The sequence below is a fragment of the Protomyctophum parallelum genome (genome assembly GCF_964188405.1).
Source record: "Protomyctophum parallelum genome assembly, chromosome: 18".
Taxonomy (NCBI): Eukaryota; Metazoa; Chordata; class Actinopteri; order Myctophiformes; family Myctophidae; genus Protomyctophum; species Protomyctophum parallelum.
The window spans coordinates 2425521-2441445 of NC_139716.1; positions in this window are offsets into that span (position 1 = coordinate 2425521).

Consider the following 15925-nt stretch of genomic DNA (forward strand, 5'->3'; position numbering starts at 1 on the left):
ACAAAATCACACTTGTCTGAAGTGAGTGGCACTCTAATCAGTTGTTGCATTTGCATAGACTAGCCCAGTTGAAAATTATACTTTGTTAACCCATTTTGGGCAGGAACCCCTTTTGGTGTTAGCAATATGTTATGCTTTAGCTATTGAAAAATAGCAGATCTACAAGCTCATAGCGCGCCACCGAGTGGCCAATTTACAGGGGCCAGTTTCAAATTGCAGCCGTCCGTAGTTGCCCTTTGAGAGCGGTTTTGAAGGAGTCAAGGGATTCACATGTCTTAATGACTGTTGGTAGGGCGTTTCACATTTTGGTGGCATAGGAGCGAAAAGAATGTCCCTTGTTTGTGCCGAATCTGAGTTGTACATGGTTTGTTGCACTCCCTCTGGTGTTGTGGGTGTGGACTTCGTTTACATTAAGGAAGTATTTAGACAGGTACATGGGTATCTGAAACCAGATTGGAACTCGTACATTAATTTATTAGTGGCAAGATACTTTTCATATACTATTTTTTCCATCACTTTCGAGATGGAGCTTAGAATAGAAATAGGGCGGTAGCCGGGTTCTAATTTACTCCCTTTCTTGTACAGGGGGGTTACTTTGGCCAGTTTAAAATCTTGTGGGACCTGTCCCTGTTTGATGGAGAGGTTTACTATGTGGGTGATGACTGGAGCTATGGAAATGGCTGCGTCTCTGAGAAATTTGGAGGGAATATTGTCATGGCCAGTGGGGTTGGAGGGCACTCAGTTTAAGTACCTCCTCAGTTATTACCATTGCCATTTTAAATCTTTACAAACACCTAGGTTTTTATAGAAGGCTTTGATGTGCTCTACACCAAAACGCCCAGAGTGGGAGGGCAGTTTGTTAACCAGCATTGTTGCAATGTTTGTAAAAAAGATGTTTAAGTGGTTGGCTACATCAAGCTTGTCAGTGATGAGGGTGTCATTCGATTTGCTGTTTATGTTTGTAAACCTGGTTTTTAGTTGTTTAGTACTGATGCAAATTTGGTTTTAAAGCCAAGCCATGCTTCTTCGACTAGTGAGCTTCTGAGTGTTAAGTCAAACCCCACTTCCACTCCAAATGACAGTAAAGGACTCAACTCCAAATGTCCAACTCAAATGTCCAACTTTATTTTCAACTTTTTGCACACTTTGTTGCAGTTGCTTTTGTTGAACTTGGTTGGTTTCATCAATAAGGTTGAAAACCTTTGAAAACAAAGAAACAGGTTTTAACAACAATGCAAACAATAAACATATTTTCAAACAATAAGTTCTCTTTTTAAACATTAAATATATATATTTTAAATAATCAAAACCGTCTTTTAGACAAAGTGGTTTAAATATAGTGTTCACACAAAGAATGCCAAAATGTAAAGTCTTAAACTAACTCTAAAGTCGACATTTCAACCCAAATTGCCAAAGTCATTGTAAGTGCTAGTTTGTCAGCTTTCAACCTTGTCCATAACAAACCCACTGATGCACCCATTCTATGGGTTTAGGTGTACGCAGTACAGGAAGAACTTCATTGTCCACTTGTTACTTTCTTTTGCTTTGCGTTTAATTCACATAAAGTGTATAGACAGCATAGTACAAAATACAAATGTCTTCCGTGTTTACTGGTAAAAACCTTGTATCCACTAGGTGCATGCCTTCTCCCCCCACACCTGTCCATAATTAAACCCTTGGCCTGGGAGGCGTGCCCGTCTGTGCCCAAAACAATAAATCAATTAGCCAATCATCTACCGAATATTCTAGGCTAAATAATAACAGAAATAATAATCAAAAAACACAGTGAATTGGCTTCTACACACTGGCCCCTAATTGTGCATTATATAAACAATTACTGCTAAAGAAGCCATTCACAAAACTAAACATGGTATGTGGTATGTGTCATGTAATTCATCTTGACTGATTCTTCTGATGACACTGCAAAAGAAAGAAATAAAGGAAAGAGTAGAGAAAGAAAAGTCAGTTATCAGTCTTCTTCTTCGGTCTGTTGCCTCCAGTAGCAAACAGAGAAGGTAGGTAGGGCTTTCGGTTTACAGTGTTCATCTTTCTGGAGGGAGATGTTGATGAATCAGAGTCCTGTTTAAGCTCCTCAGGTATCTTCTGCCTTTTGATCATTTTCTTTCTGGAGCTCTGCCACCTTCGTTTCTCTAGAGTCCGTTCTTTCCTGCCACCTTGGTACAATGGTACATGGTCAGATGTTTGTGTGGTTCCATTTATTTTTCCACCACTGGCCTTTTGTGATGGGGAAGGATGTATTTTTCCATTAAATGGTTCTCTCACCACTCTACACAGCCCTTTTGCCGTGGCATCCTTCCTTTCCTGCATCCTCTCTTTTCCAAACTTTCTTTTCAGGCTACCAAGATGCTGCTCTCCTATGCAGCAGTTGTTTGGCAAGATGGGAGTTTCATTCCTGAAAGCCAAGTCAGAGGAATAATGACCACACACAGAGGGTCTGCGGGTTAAACCATTAAGAACCCATCCCACTTTGGTCCTTACTGCATAGGGACCGTCTTCCTGGCTGTTAATGACTTCCCATGGTTCTATGACCTTGGGAGCGTTGGTTCCAATGAGCAGATCTATGTCAGAGTCGATTTGGTGTAGTTTGATGGCACTCAAATGTGGCCATTGATCAACATCCTCCTGCCTGGGAATGTTGCTCTCACTCACCGGCATGCTGCTGTGGGTGTAAACCTCAGGCAAATCAACAAAATCCTCTTTGTCCAGTGCAGACACTTCCAATCCATACACTGCATATGTAGAAATAGTCTTTGACTGCCCCATAGTTTGCAGCATAATGTTGGTCCTTCGTTTTCTGACATTCAATTTTTGTGCAAGGCTTTCTGTGCAGAATGTTCCTGAGCTGCCAGGATCCAAGAAGGCATAGGTTTGTATGATTGTGTCACCTTTTTTGGATTTTATCTGGACTGGCACAATTGAAAATGTGCAATCATCGTTTCCGGCCCCAATATGACCACATAATGTTGGTGCAGTAGTTGCATCGCTAACTGCTGGTTCAGCCTCCTTAAATGGCTCAGCTTGTTCAGGGAATTCTCTTTTGTCCTCTTTTTCAATGTGGAGAATTTCTGGGTGTTGTTGGCTGCACACATTGCAAGTCAGTCTATTGACACATGTTTTGCTAATGTGGCCCTCCCTTTTTAGGCAGCCGAAACATATCCCCTTCTCCTTAATGAAGTCGATCTTTTCCTTGTGTAATTTTCTTTTGAACTGGTAGCACTTTTCCAATGAGTGATTGCTCATTTTGCAATACAAACAGCCTTGGGGTGGGGGAGAGTGTACCTTTTCCTCCACCACAGCAACATTAGTGGCAAAACTGCTTTCTCTGTGGCTCTTCAAACCCTGACTGGGGGCGGGGGGGAATGCACTTCTACTTGAGGAAGCGAGTGGGGTGTCCTGTATGTTGCCAAACAATGGATCTGTGGCTATTCTGACCTGCTTTTCAATGAACTGGACCAGATCATTAAACATGGCCCTATGACCCCTTCACTCTTGCAGGTCATAGGCAGTGCTTCTCCATTTTTCCCGCAACTTATATGGCAACTTTAGAACAATGCTCCTCATGTTGCATGGTATGTCCAATTCTCTCATATGCATGATTTGTTCTGTTGCATTGCAACATCCACGTAAAAAGAGAGAAAAAGCTTGTAGTGCCTTGACATCGTCAATTTTAATGGGTGCCCAACTGAAAGCCATTTCCATATATGCAGAAGTGATTTTTTGTTCATTTCCAAAGTTCTCTTTCAAAAGATGTTTTGCTCTTAGATATCCCTGTTGAGGAGGGAGATGCTGACAGCTATGCACTATCTCCTTTGGCTGACCCCTGGTGTATTGTTCGAGGAAGTGCAAGCAGTCACCAAAATTGTTAGTTTTCATTTCAACACCATTTTCAAAAGCTCGCATAAAGGCATAATATTGCAGAGGATCACCATCAAACACAGGAATAGTTCTAACTGGAAGAGCAGATGCAAGATTCTGTTGAACTAATAAAGAGGTTATTTCATTCTGTTTTTGCATTATATTGACCATGTCATTCTGACTGTGGTCATACAGCACTGTGGCTTGAGAACCTGGCACCAGGGTAGAAACCCTGGGCAACCTTTCAGTGTCATTGGTTGGAATTGATTCTTGAGCCTGGGAATAAACAGTTTGTGAATTTGTAATTTGCATGTTGGGTCTTTCTTTGGGCCGGACAACCTGTGGGGTAGCTACAGAGTCGGTTATTAGAGTCATGTTGTAATTCACCTTTGCAGGATTATAAACTGTTGCATTAGGATTGAGCTGTTTCGTGATTTGAACATTATTGTCATAATAAGAGTGCATTCCATTGGATGCTCTTGAGCCACTCCTTGATCCATTTTCCTCTAAAACATTGATTTTTGCATTAAATGCTGCCAACTCGGTCTCGAGTGTTAATTGTTCCCTTTGTCTCCTCAAGTTGTCACTTTTTCTCCTCAGATCCTCCTCCTGTCTCCTTAACATGTCCTCCTCTGCCTGCAGATTATGTTGTTTCTTTAAGGCAGCAGCATGCTCCAGAAGGGCTGCCTTTTCAGCTTGAGCTTTGAGAAGTGCAGATGATGCTGTTGAAGAAGTGCGTGAGGTTTGGGACTTGGAGCGGGACTTAGCCCTGCTTGGGACATTGGAAACACTGTCGTCTGGTCTTATGTCATCATCAATTTCTGTCCCAATTTCACAGGCACTAGCAGCAATGGTTTGTGATTGACCAGCCTCATGAAGCCACCTTTTCACATCCTCCTCAAATTCACAGTACTTTCTCTTTTTTCGTTCAAACCATTCCCTTTGCTCATTAACCTCCTCCTCGGTCAGAGGCAACGTCAAAAATGCATCATATGTATTACTCATTTCATCAAAACATGTTTTCAATGTGTTCAGCTCAGATTGCATTTTTGTGACATTCTCATTGGATTGCATAAGCACTTTGACTCTTTCAATGTACTGGCCGGTGTGGTTGCTTTTTGTTTTTAATGTTTTCAGACAGTTTTCCTTTTGTAAAGCCATGCCTTTTTCTGTTAACTTTGGGGTCCTTTTTGCCAGTAGTTGCGCACCATTGCTGCTCACAGGCTCCATGACATCGGACATATTGCAAATTCCCCTTTTGTCACACAATAAAGTGCGGTGCAAATGTAAACTTCAAAGGAAGCGCAGCCGCGCTGTTGACAGTTCACAGGGTCCGGTCCAGGTGCAAAGATCGCAAAGCAAATGCCCAAATAAATAAAGGCAGTGCAAAACAGGCGTTTGTGTCACTAATAAAAGTCCGGCAGTGACAAAACATCAATAATAATAACGGACGGCAATGCAGAAAACTTGTCACCAATAAAAGTCCGACGGTGACAAAACATCAATAATAAAACAATGCACAGCAGTGCAGCAATTGTCAGCAACGTGTCACCAATAAAAGGTAGCAGTGAGTGACACACGAAAAATAAAATAACTCCAGTAGTTATTTGCTGTTTTCCTGTACAGCCTTTTCGGTGTTTTGTTACATACCATGGGCTTGATATTGATGAGGCTTAGTTTGTGCTGCGTGCTGCGCGTCCACTTGTTAACATTTTGAGTTTGTCTTTTGTCGTTGCACTCCTTCCAGACTCCAATCCTCGATCCGTAGGGCCTCTTCAAATTAAATTTCTTTGTGAATCATCACGATGCCCAGTTCCTGGTTAGAGTCCTCTTCGAATGGATAGGTTTTTACTGTTGTAAGTGCTAGTTTGTCAGCTTTCAACCTTGTCCATAACAAACCCACTGATGCACCCATTCTATGGGTTTAGGTGTACGCAGTACAGGAAGAACTTCATTGTCCACTTGTTACTTTCTTTTGCTTTGCGTTTAATTCACATAAAGTGTATAGACAGCATAGTACAAAATACAAATGTCTTCCGTGTTTACTGGTAAAAACCTTGTATCCACTAGGTGCATGCCTTCTCCCCCCACACCTGTCCATAATTAAACCCTTGGCCTGGGAGGCGTGCCCGTCTGTGCCCAAAACAATAAATCAATTAGCCAATCATCTACCGAATATTCTAGGCTAAATAATAACAGAAATAATAATCAAAAAACACAGTGAATTGGCTTCTACAGTCATTTTCAATTAAACACTTCTGAACTGTAACCCTTAACAAATGACTCAAGCCAAGTAAACATTTAGTATTTCAAATTGAATAAGTGAAGAAGAAAATAGCTGAAATTTAAGCTTGTAGATCAGCTCTAATTGCACAAGGCATTTTAAACCCAACATGAATTGTCCACATTTTTAGTAGGCCTTCAAATTCTTAAATCATTTTAACATTTCTCTCTTGGTCTTATTTTGTAAAGATATAATAGAATAGAATAAGTAGAATAAGTAAGTAAGTAGAATAAGTAGAATAAGCAAGTAAGTAGAATAAGTAGAATAAGCAGTTGAACTAAACACACAATTAGCCTGAATTTAACCACATTAAGCTGAAGTAGAAAAGCAGTTGAATAAATATAACAGACCATTGGCGTCTTTGGGGTAGAGCTCCTGGGTAGACTTCAGCTTGCTTGTTTGTTTTTTGTGAGAGAGTCAGCACCACCAGCCTTTAACAGGTGTTCAATCACCCAAACGAGCACCAGCAGCCATCTTGCAGCTGATGCACTCTGGGAGATGTAGTTGTCTTGTTGTGTCTTGTGTCTTGTTGAAGATTCATGCTCCTTTTCTGAGTTTATGCTCCACTCATGAGTTTTAACTCAACACCTCCCACTTGAGCTCCTGGGTTCTTAACCACAGAGAGGTCACTCAAGTCCTTCACGCCTCTGTTGTTCTTCAGTAGGAAGTAGAATGACCAGCCGCCTGACATCTCGATGCAGAATTGTGGCCGGGATTTTGGGTTTTTCACCGTTTGATTTTGTGGGCTTTCCTTTGTCGTTTGCTTTCGTGATGGGAACAGGATAGCTGGGAAAGGTCCTCACCAGCACATCTCTTACGATGCCTTTGCTGTCAGCGTTGACACTGACTACTCTAGCCAGCTTGTACTGTCCTCTCAGGGCATTTTGGTCAGCCAACCAGACCACATCTCCAACAGCGACATTTCGCTCTTTGGTGTGCCATTTGTTCCTCATGAACAAATTAGGACCGGCCAATTGGCTCCATTTCTTCCAGAACTTGCTGACCTCTGCCTGAATATTCTGTAGTCTTTTGTATGGGTAGCCATCAAACTGAAAGTCTCCAGGGTCACCTTTAGGATGGGCACGTCCTAAAAGCAGAGAGTTTGGAGTGATGTACTCAATGCAGTCTTCCCTGCTTTGAGTTCTTGCATCGATGGGTCTCTCATTAGCAAGGTTGGCTGCCATGAAGAGAAACGTTTGGAATTCTCCCCATGTGAAAACACCTTCCCCACCAAGGTTGCTTAAGGCCCGCTTCACTATTCTGACAGCTGCCTCTGCTGCACCGTTCCTGTGGGGAGAGTCTGCAGGGTGGATCTTCCACGACCATTCTGTGCCATGTTTGGCAGCTTTTTCTTCAAGGTCGGACCTGTTCAGTTGGTCAAGGAATTTGTAAAGCTTTTCCAGAGCAGGCTTGGCTCCCACAAAGTTAGAGCCAGGGTCTGACCAGAGTTTCCTGGGGTGTCCTCTCAGCGAAGTGAACCTTTGATAGGCGAGCAGGAATCCTTCGGATGACTGGTCACTCACCACTTCAGTGTGCATGGCTCGGGAAGCCATGCAGCAGAAGACGATCCCCCATACTTTGAGTCTGGTTCTCTTCTTGACCTCATCCTTCACTTCATAGGGGCCGAACAGGTCCATGGTGGTGAATTCAAAAGGTGCAGCTGGGCCCGTTCGCTCTGGAGGCAGGTCAGCCATGATTTGTTGACACTGTTTTACATTGTTCTTTCTGCAAACAACACAGCTGTCAACCACCCTCTTGGCAAGTCTCCGGCCTTTTATCACCCACGCCTTTTTCCTCATGCGAAGAAGGGTTCCTGCTACTCCCTCATGGTTTGCTTTGTGGGATTCTTGTGCCAGCAATGTGGACACCCACGATTAAAATGGTAAAACTGGCACTGCAGTCTTCACTTCGTTGAACATCTGGATTCTGCCTCCACAAACTAGGAGTCCAGAGTTCACGCCAATCTGCTTAGAGTCGTCTCTGGGAAGGCTTTAGCTTCTTGAGCAGCGAGGAAAAGCTCTTCAGATGCGTTGCCAAGTTCTTTCACAGTCAACCCAGCTTGTTTGGGTGATGCCTCCCACTTTGACTTCCCTGGCACCCGGCACTTCCTCTCTAGCCACTGCTTGACAGCTCGACAGACCCAGGCGATGACTCTCACCAGTTTGGACAGGTTGCTGAATCTTCTTATTTCCACAAGATCTTTGACCCAGCCAGTGGGCTTCTTTCTTAGAAGAGTTGGTCTTTCCTCTTTTCTTTCCTGTGTGGTCCGAGGGTCGTCTGCCTGCGGACTGATTTTAGCTTGAGCTCGAGTGATTGCAGCTGAAAATGCCTTCCTTTGGAGTGTGTTTACGCTCTCCCTGGCCTGGGCAGCTACCTCTCCAGCTGATTTAATGGGCCACTCCTCCACTGGCCACTTCAGGAATTCTGGTCCGTTTTGCCAGGTGGAATCCTCTCTTAAATCTTCAGGAGTGCCTCCTCTTGTAATGATGTCAGCTATGTTCAGACCTCCACGGATCCACCACCAGTCCTGCACTGGTGCAGTCTTTTGGATCTCACCCACTCTGTTGGCAAAGAAGCTTTGGTACCCATAACTGTCTCTCTGGATTGCCCCAAGGACCGTCTGACTGTCCAGCAGATGGAACCATCTCTCGATCTTCATTCGAGCATGCTTTTCCACATACTTCCTGATTCTGGCTGCGAAGACTGCTCCACAGATCTCCGCTTTTACAGCTTCTCCCTTTTGATCCAGAGGTGTCAGTTTGGCTTTTGATTCCACGAACCGAACTTCAATGCCATGACTTGTTTCCCATCTTAAGTACATCACAGCTCCAAAGGTTTTGTCACTTCCATCAGAGAATGTGATGCCCCAAGGGTTTCCTTTCCAGTCAGATGGAGTGAGGCTTCTGTAGAATTTCACCTGACCAAGCTGTACATATTCTTCAAAAAGCTGTATGGCTTCTTCTCTGATGCTTTCCGAGAGTGGTTTGTCCCAGGTTTCTTGGGTTAGCTTGCCACCTCCTCCCTCTTGGAATGCCTTTCTGACAAGAATTGCTCCCTTCTGCTTGACCGGTGCTATTAGGCCAATTGGGTCGTACAGCCCGGCTACTTGGCTTAAGAGAGCCCTTCTAGTCAGTGGGTTTGGTGTTTCGGTTCTCACCTCTTCTTTGAGAAGATCTTTACCAACTCTCATTTTCTTCTTTCTTTTGGAAAAGTTAACTGAGGTCAACATGTAGAGCTTGTCTTCGTCCACTTGGTAGCCGATGCCCAGGGCTTTGTTGTCTTCTTCCCTCATTTGATTTGGGAGAATGAAGGTTTTCCCTTGTTCCTCTTTTAGGACTTCCTTGTCTGTTCCTTTCCTCCCACTTTGCCCTGACCGGACCTAGCCTGGGTAAACCCACTCCCCCTGCTGGACAACATTTCATTCTGCCAGGAGGGGTGAGTCTGGCTTAATAGTAATACAAAGTCCTTAAGATTGTATCAGCTTTGGTACGAGCCAATCCGCGACCGAGCTCAGGGCTCTGTGATTGACAGCGCACGTTGGCCAATCAGGAACGATTTGAGCAGTTGATGACGTGTGAACTCCTCGACTCATTCACAACAACAAACATGGCGGAGCTAGTAGATAGCAGCGACGTTACCGATGGAATAAAAACAGCCATAGATGAAGTTATTGCAGAAATGGATTCAATAACAGCAATTAAACAAGAGCAAGAGTATGCACTTGTGGACTTTCTCCGTGGAATTGACGTTTTGGCGCTTCTTCCAACTGGATTTGGAAAATCCTTAATATATCAACTGGCTCCCTTGGTGACAAAGAAAATGTTCCCCGACAGCAATCCTATCTTCATCGTTGTTTCGCCACTCGTCGCGCTCATGGAGGACCAGATAAAAGAAGCAACAAAACTAGGAGTTACTGCTATGCAGCTTGGTGTTCACAACGTTACGGGCCTAGAACAGGGATCCTATCAGTTAGTATTTGGCAGTCCAGAGGCTTGGCTGATGAATGAGAAGTGGCTGAAAATGCTGGAAAGTCCTGTGTATCGTGAAAACATCAAGGGAATAGTGGTCGACGAAGTACACGTTGCATACAAATGGTAAATATATAGAATCTCCTGTTACTGTTTAAACTTATGATTATTTGTGTTGTAGACTAGTAGGGCAGTGGTTTTCAACCCTTTTCATATCAAGGCACCTTATTTATTCAGAACTTGAGCCACGGACCACCATTTGATGACATTTAGCCTCAATATTGTGTTATTGTTGTATAAAATGTCCACAATTCCATGTTGTTGTTGGTACTATTAGGAGAGATAGCAGGCACACGTTGATAAAAATAACATTCTACATTCTGTAATTGTGTAGACTTCTTGTAAATTAGGTAATGCAGAGGTTTAACAATAGAGAGAGTTGAGAGAATCTATAATAAGGGTCCATTTGGTAACCAACTTTCCATAATTTAACTGGGGACCACCTGTAACCCGCTCAAGGACCACTGGTGGTCCCCGGACCACTGGTTAAAAATCACTGTAGTAGAGTAGACTACCAGGGCTAGTCAATGTAGGCCCACTATTTTCCATGTGTATATGATGATTTTTTTGTTGTTGCATAGAAGTGTATATTTGTCTTTAAATGTTCTGATGAATAGAAACCGGATGACCCCCAGTTCTACAAACGTATTAATATTTTCAATCAATCAACAACATGTTATCTGTGAGTGTGAACACAAGTGGAACGTTAGGCTACTGGCTTCATTGTGGTAATCAACATTGTCTGCTTTATTGTCTTTATCAGGGGACTGGGTGCAAAGGGGAAACCTGCCTTCAGAGAGAGCTTTTCAAAGCTTAGTGTACTACGATCCATTGTGAAACAAGGTGAGTGCCACGCTACGAGCTTGTAGATCTGCTATTTTTCAACAGCTACAGTTTTAAATAATGGATAAAAGCTATAAGGCGACACAGATGCGGCCTCAGGTCTAAATGGGTTAACTGTAGTGCGGTACATAATGAATAAACCTGTTCTGTTGGTTTGGTCTGATGTCTCATCCGATAGTTTGATAAACCAGACGGTCACGTGAACTCACATTCTGTTTTACCAGGCTAATTATCTTTGTCTTGTAATTTACCATTGCACTATTCTGTTTATTTGTGTCATCATGTATTATATTCTTATTCTTATGTCTTCTTCAGGCACGCCAGTGTTGGCTCTGACCGCATCAGCAGACATGGAGTCCAGAGACAGAGTCACCAGACTTCTAGCAATGGAGAATGCAACACGGGTGATTGTGAGCCCCAACAGAAGCAACATCCGGCTAGGACTAGCCTCAGCACCACGACTAGAAAAAGTACAATGTCTTGACTGGATAGTGGATGATGTTCGAGCCAAGGGAACAGCGATGGCACAGATCATTATCTACTGCCCGTCACGTGACAAGACAGCAGAGGTGTACCACTATCTGAAAGCAGAACTAGGTGAAGATTTCTGGTTAGACAGGGACCCAGAGAAAAAGTGGGACAATGAACTGATTGGCATGTACCATAAAGGGACAGACAAAGACAACAAGAACTTTGTGATTAGTTCACTGAATGGACAGGGGAATTGCAGAGTTGTTGCTGCCACAACTGCACTAGGGATGGGCCTCAACTTTCCCAATATCTCTCATGTGGTGATGTTTGGTCCACCAAATGACAAAGAAGCGATAGTCCAACAGGCTGGCAGAGCTGGGAGAAATGGAGTGCAATCACACGCAGTTTTATACGACACAAAACAGTCATTTAATGTGGAAAAGGCAGTACGAGATTTGGTTAAGGAAGGCAGAACCAGTTGCTTAAGAAAAGCTTTGTATAGTAAATTTGAAGAGATCACAGAAAGTCTTGAGCCAGGTCATCTGTGCTGTACATTTTGCCATAAGTCATGTTCATGTGATGGATCAGGTGTTTGTGTGGAGCCTCTACCCATTTATGAGCAGCAGAAAAAGATTTGTGTACCTTTGCAGTCAAGAGTGGTTACACATAATCACAAAACATTAATCAAGGCACAGTTGGAGAAGTACAAAAACGATTTGGTTGCAGACCTCCCATACCTATTTACTAGCCAGGCTGCTTGTACAGGATTTAGTGATCAATTGATTGTTGCCGTTTTGGAAAAGTGTGCACACATCTTCGACATAGATTACATAGATAACCACCTTCCTGTCTACAGCCACGAACATGCACGGCACATATTACAAGTTATCAATGATGTTTTTCATGACATTGAAGATATGCCGCCTGCCAACCCCCCAGAGGGTGCTAGCTTTTGTCAGCCAGATATGTACTACCGTGGCTATTTTGATGAGTCGGATGAAGACACATACTGTGATTCCAATGAGGATTCCAATTCCAGCTCAAATGATGACATTTGAAGTTGGCCTGAGCATGTAATTTTGTTTTGTTTTGAGTCATACTTATGTACTTTTCTGAATGCAACTTAATAAAGTTTTCATTGTTGGATATTATTGTCTGTTGTTGTAGGTGTGCAAAAGCCTTGCTTTTTAAGTCTACCGAGTGACGGGTCCATTTGGTTTCATTTTACACTCCCTAGAGTTCTATTATAGTCTGCATTACTTAATTTACAGTATACACAATTAGAGAATGTAGAATAATTATTTTGGTAAACGTTTCTCTCTCCTATGGTACCACATTATAGCATGGAATTGTGGACAAAATCTTATCCAAAGATAACAAAATATTTAACGTTTAAGGTCAGAGCTTAACCCATTTAGACCTGAGGACGATTCTACAAATGTCTTCTAAATCTAAGAGTTTTCTGAAACGCATGTTTCTATGTCAATGGTTCTCAAACAATTTCATGTCAAGGACCCCCAAAAATATGTCATTGGCTGCCGACCCCAATCTGAAAATGTTGTTCCAGGGAACCCCCAGAAGCAAAGATTTGAGTTAAAAACCTTCGCTCTGTAAGAAGAAAATAGCAGATCTACAAGCTTGTAGTTCTATGTTTCAACAGCTACAGTATAACAATGCTTAAAACACACAGAATGGGCTAAATCTCAAATGCCAAATAATGGACCTTGATATATTTTTTAAACCACTGCTAGACAAACAGAATCCAGGAGCTTCTTATCAATTCCCTTGCTCATTGATCTAAATATATATTTTAAGATGGTGTTCCCTTATTGCATGGTGTGGATTAAATCCGGGAGAGCTAGGTGAGATTGACATCAAACATCAGCCATCCATTGAGTGCTTTTCTCTTCTGGACAGTTAAATATTTATCAACATGACATAACAATCAAAGCCATTAGAATGTTAAGATGGACCACTTTCCAGGTTAATTTTGGCTTTAGTAACGGGAAACATTTTTGTTGGGTTGATCCAATAAAGCAGGTCTCATGCAGCTCAGGGGTTAATTAAGTCGAGAATGTAGAATCATTATTTGGGTAACACTTTTGGGAAGTCAACACCTCAAGAGATTCCCTTCCCATGCAGTACCCTGTAGAGAAAGCCATTCTCTGTCTAATCCTTTGAAGCAATTGCCAGAGGTGTGACCCAAAAACACTATATCCTGCAGTATCTCCTATCATGTCATGTATGTATCAACTTATGCTCTCTCACAATAAATTGTGACGACTGCCTGCAACTGCCTGTCCTTTGAGACCATATGCTGTATTAACACAGTGCTATTTAAGAAATGCAAAGGTGGTGTTCCAAGCATTTTATTTTACAAATTAAACAATGAAAAAGCAACATTTATAACTACATTTATACATACACACAATTTACAATTATAAAAGAAATGGAAAGGACAAATGGTTACCCTATATTCAGAGCTTTGTTAAGCCAAAATATGTCCCTGTACAAAGTTGCAATTGCACATGAGAAATGGGAGACAAAATACTTTTCACATTTGAACTACTCTCCATTCTCTTAGCCTAGCCTTCATCCACAAATGAAATTCGCTGTAATCGAATTTGGACAGGAGGTTCCTGTCAAAACCAGGGAAGGCACTGAATTCTCTGCCGGGATGACTTGCAAAGAGCTCTCCCTCAAGGGCAACCTGTACCAGTGCTCGGATGTCGTTTGTCTGGTCAGGTGTGTGATGCCTGCCACTTTGCTTGGCCACTCCCAACTCAGCGTCTGTGGCATCTAACAAGTGCTTGAGGACACTGATGGACCTACTAATTCTGTTGGCAGATTGCTCGGTCAGGTTTGCTCCAAGGCCCTTCAAGAAAGACTTGAGGAAATTGTTCAGGTGTTCAAGGTGCAAGTCCAGGCTGATGTTATTTCCTTTCCCCCCCCTGCTGCTCCAAAAACGGTTATGTGTGATGCTGTGGACCAACTTGGGTGAAAGAGTGGCATTCAGTTGCACCGATAGCAGGAAGGTGCTGTAGGCATATTGAGTGTGACCATAGGCTTTATAGTACATAAGAGCCACTTTGTACAGCTTCAATAGCCTCTTTCCGTCTCCTTCTTTCACAGCATCGCGTAAATTCATCAAAAATAAACCAAAGCTTAATCTTGCCACTGAATGTTCGCTTTTGTGGTCCATTGTAGGGGTGGTTGGGGAGGTCGGTGCATCAGGTTGTAGCTGGAGTTTGTGGAATTTGAGCTCATGTGTGTTGCGAGACTTCTTGTGCTTGTAGACCTTTGAGCAGCCTTCCATGCGGCACATAAACTGTGTCTGTGGAGACAACAGTGTAAGACTTAAAAGAAAGACAGTGTAATACAGTGTGCTATGCCTAAGACAAATGTGGTACAGCAGGGGTGCCCAAGGCTGTGCAGGTAGATCACATGACAACATGCCCCTAAAGAATATTTAAATTAAATATATAATAGACAATTATTGGCATCTGCCACTTGAATTAAATGTGACTTGATTGATTGACATCAAAAAGCACCTGTCAGCTCAAATCCACAATGCAACATTTTGTTTTCAGTGTTGCTGTGCACAAACATCGGTAGCATTATAAATTAAATACAAAAAAAACCCTACCTATTCCAACCCCCCCCCCCCCCCCCCATCTATTTCCCATTCCAAGTGCATTTGTCTTATATGTAATGCCAGCGCCGCTATTCTAAAGCACCCTCAGGTACATATTTTAACTATTTTCAGGTGGGTAGATCTTGTTGAGCTGGTCATTTTGAATGTACCTCTCAAGTCAAAAAAGGGTGGGCACCCCTGTGGTACAGTGACAGTCACAATGCAATATCTTACAATATGGTTTACATATTTTTATTGCTAACATACATAATAACTATTTTAGTCTAGATGGCACGGCCTCATCAAAACAAACAAATAAATTAATATTCTGGAAATGTTAAAAAACCTCAGGTTGTAGTTCTTCGGCCAGGGTAACTGCTGTTGCAACGGCAGACGTGGTGTCATTGATGTTGACAAAGGTTTTCACAACTAGCGCTGCTTTGTCATGCAGCCACGTCCGCTTGAGTTCCATATCCTCTGCATCCCTTACGTTGTCTGGGATGAATCCCTCAGGTGTTTCTGTTAGCGGAAACAGTGCAAGAAAAAACAGCATGTTGATTGAAATACTATTAATCCAATATAGGAATGAAAATGTTTTAATTGATACAAAATGTGTTATACCAGTGACATCCTTCAGCTGAAAAATGGTCATTGCTGCTGCCAGGAAAAGTGCTGCTGTGTCTTTAGCCACAAACTCTTTATAAGCATTGAATGCAGCTTTTGGGCCCTTTTTTGCATTGCTGCACCTACAGGACATATTAACAGTTTAATTGCACTATATTGTGCCCC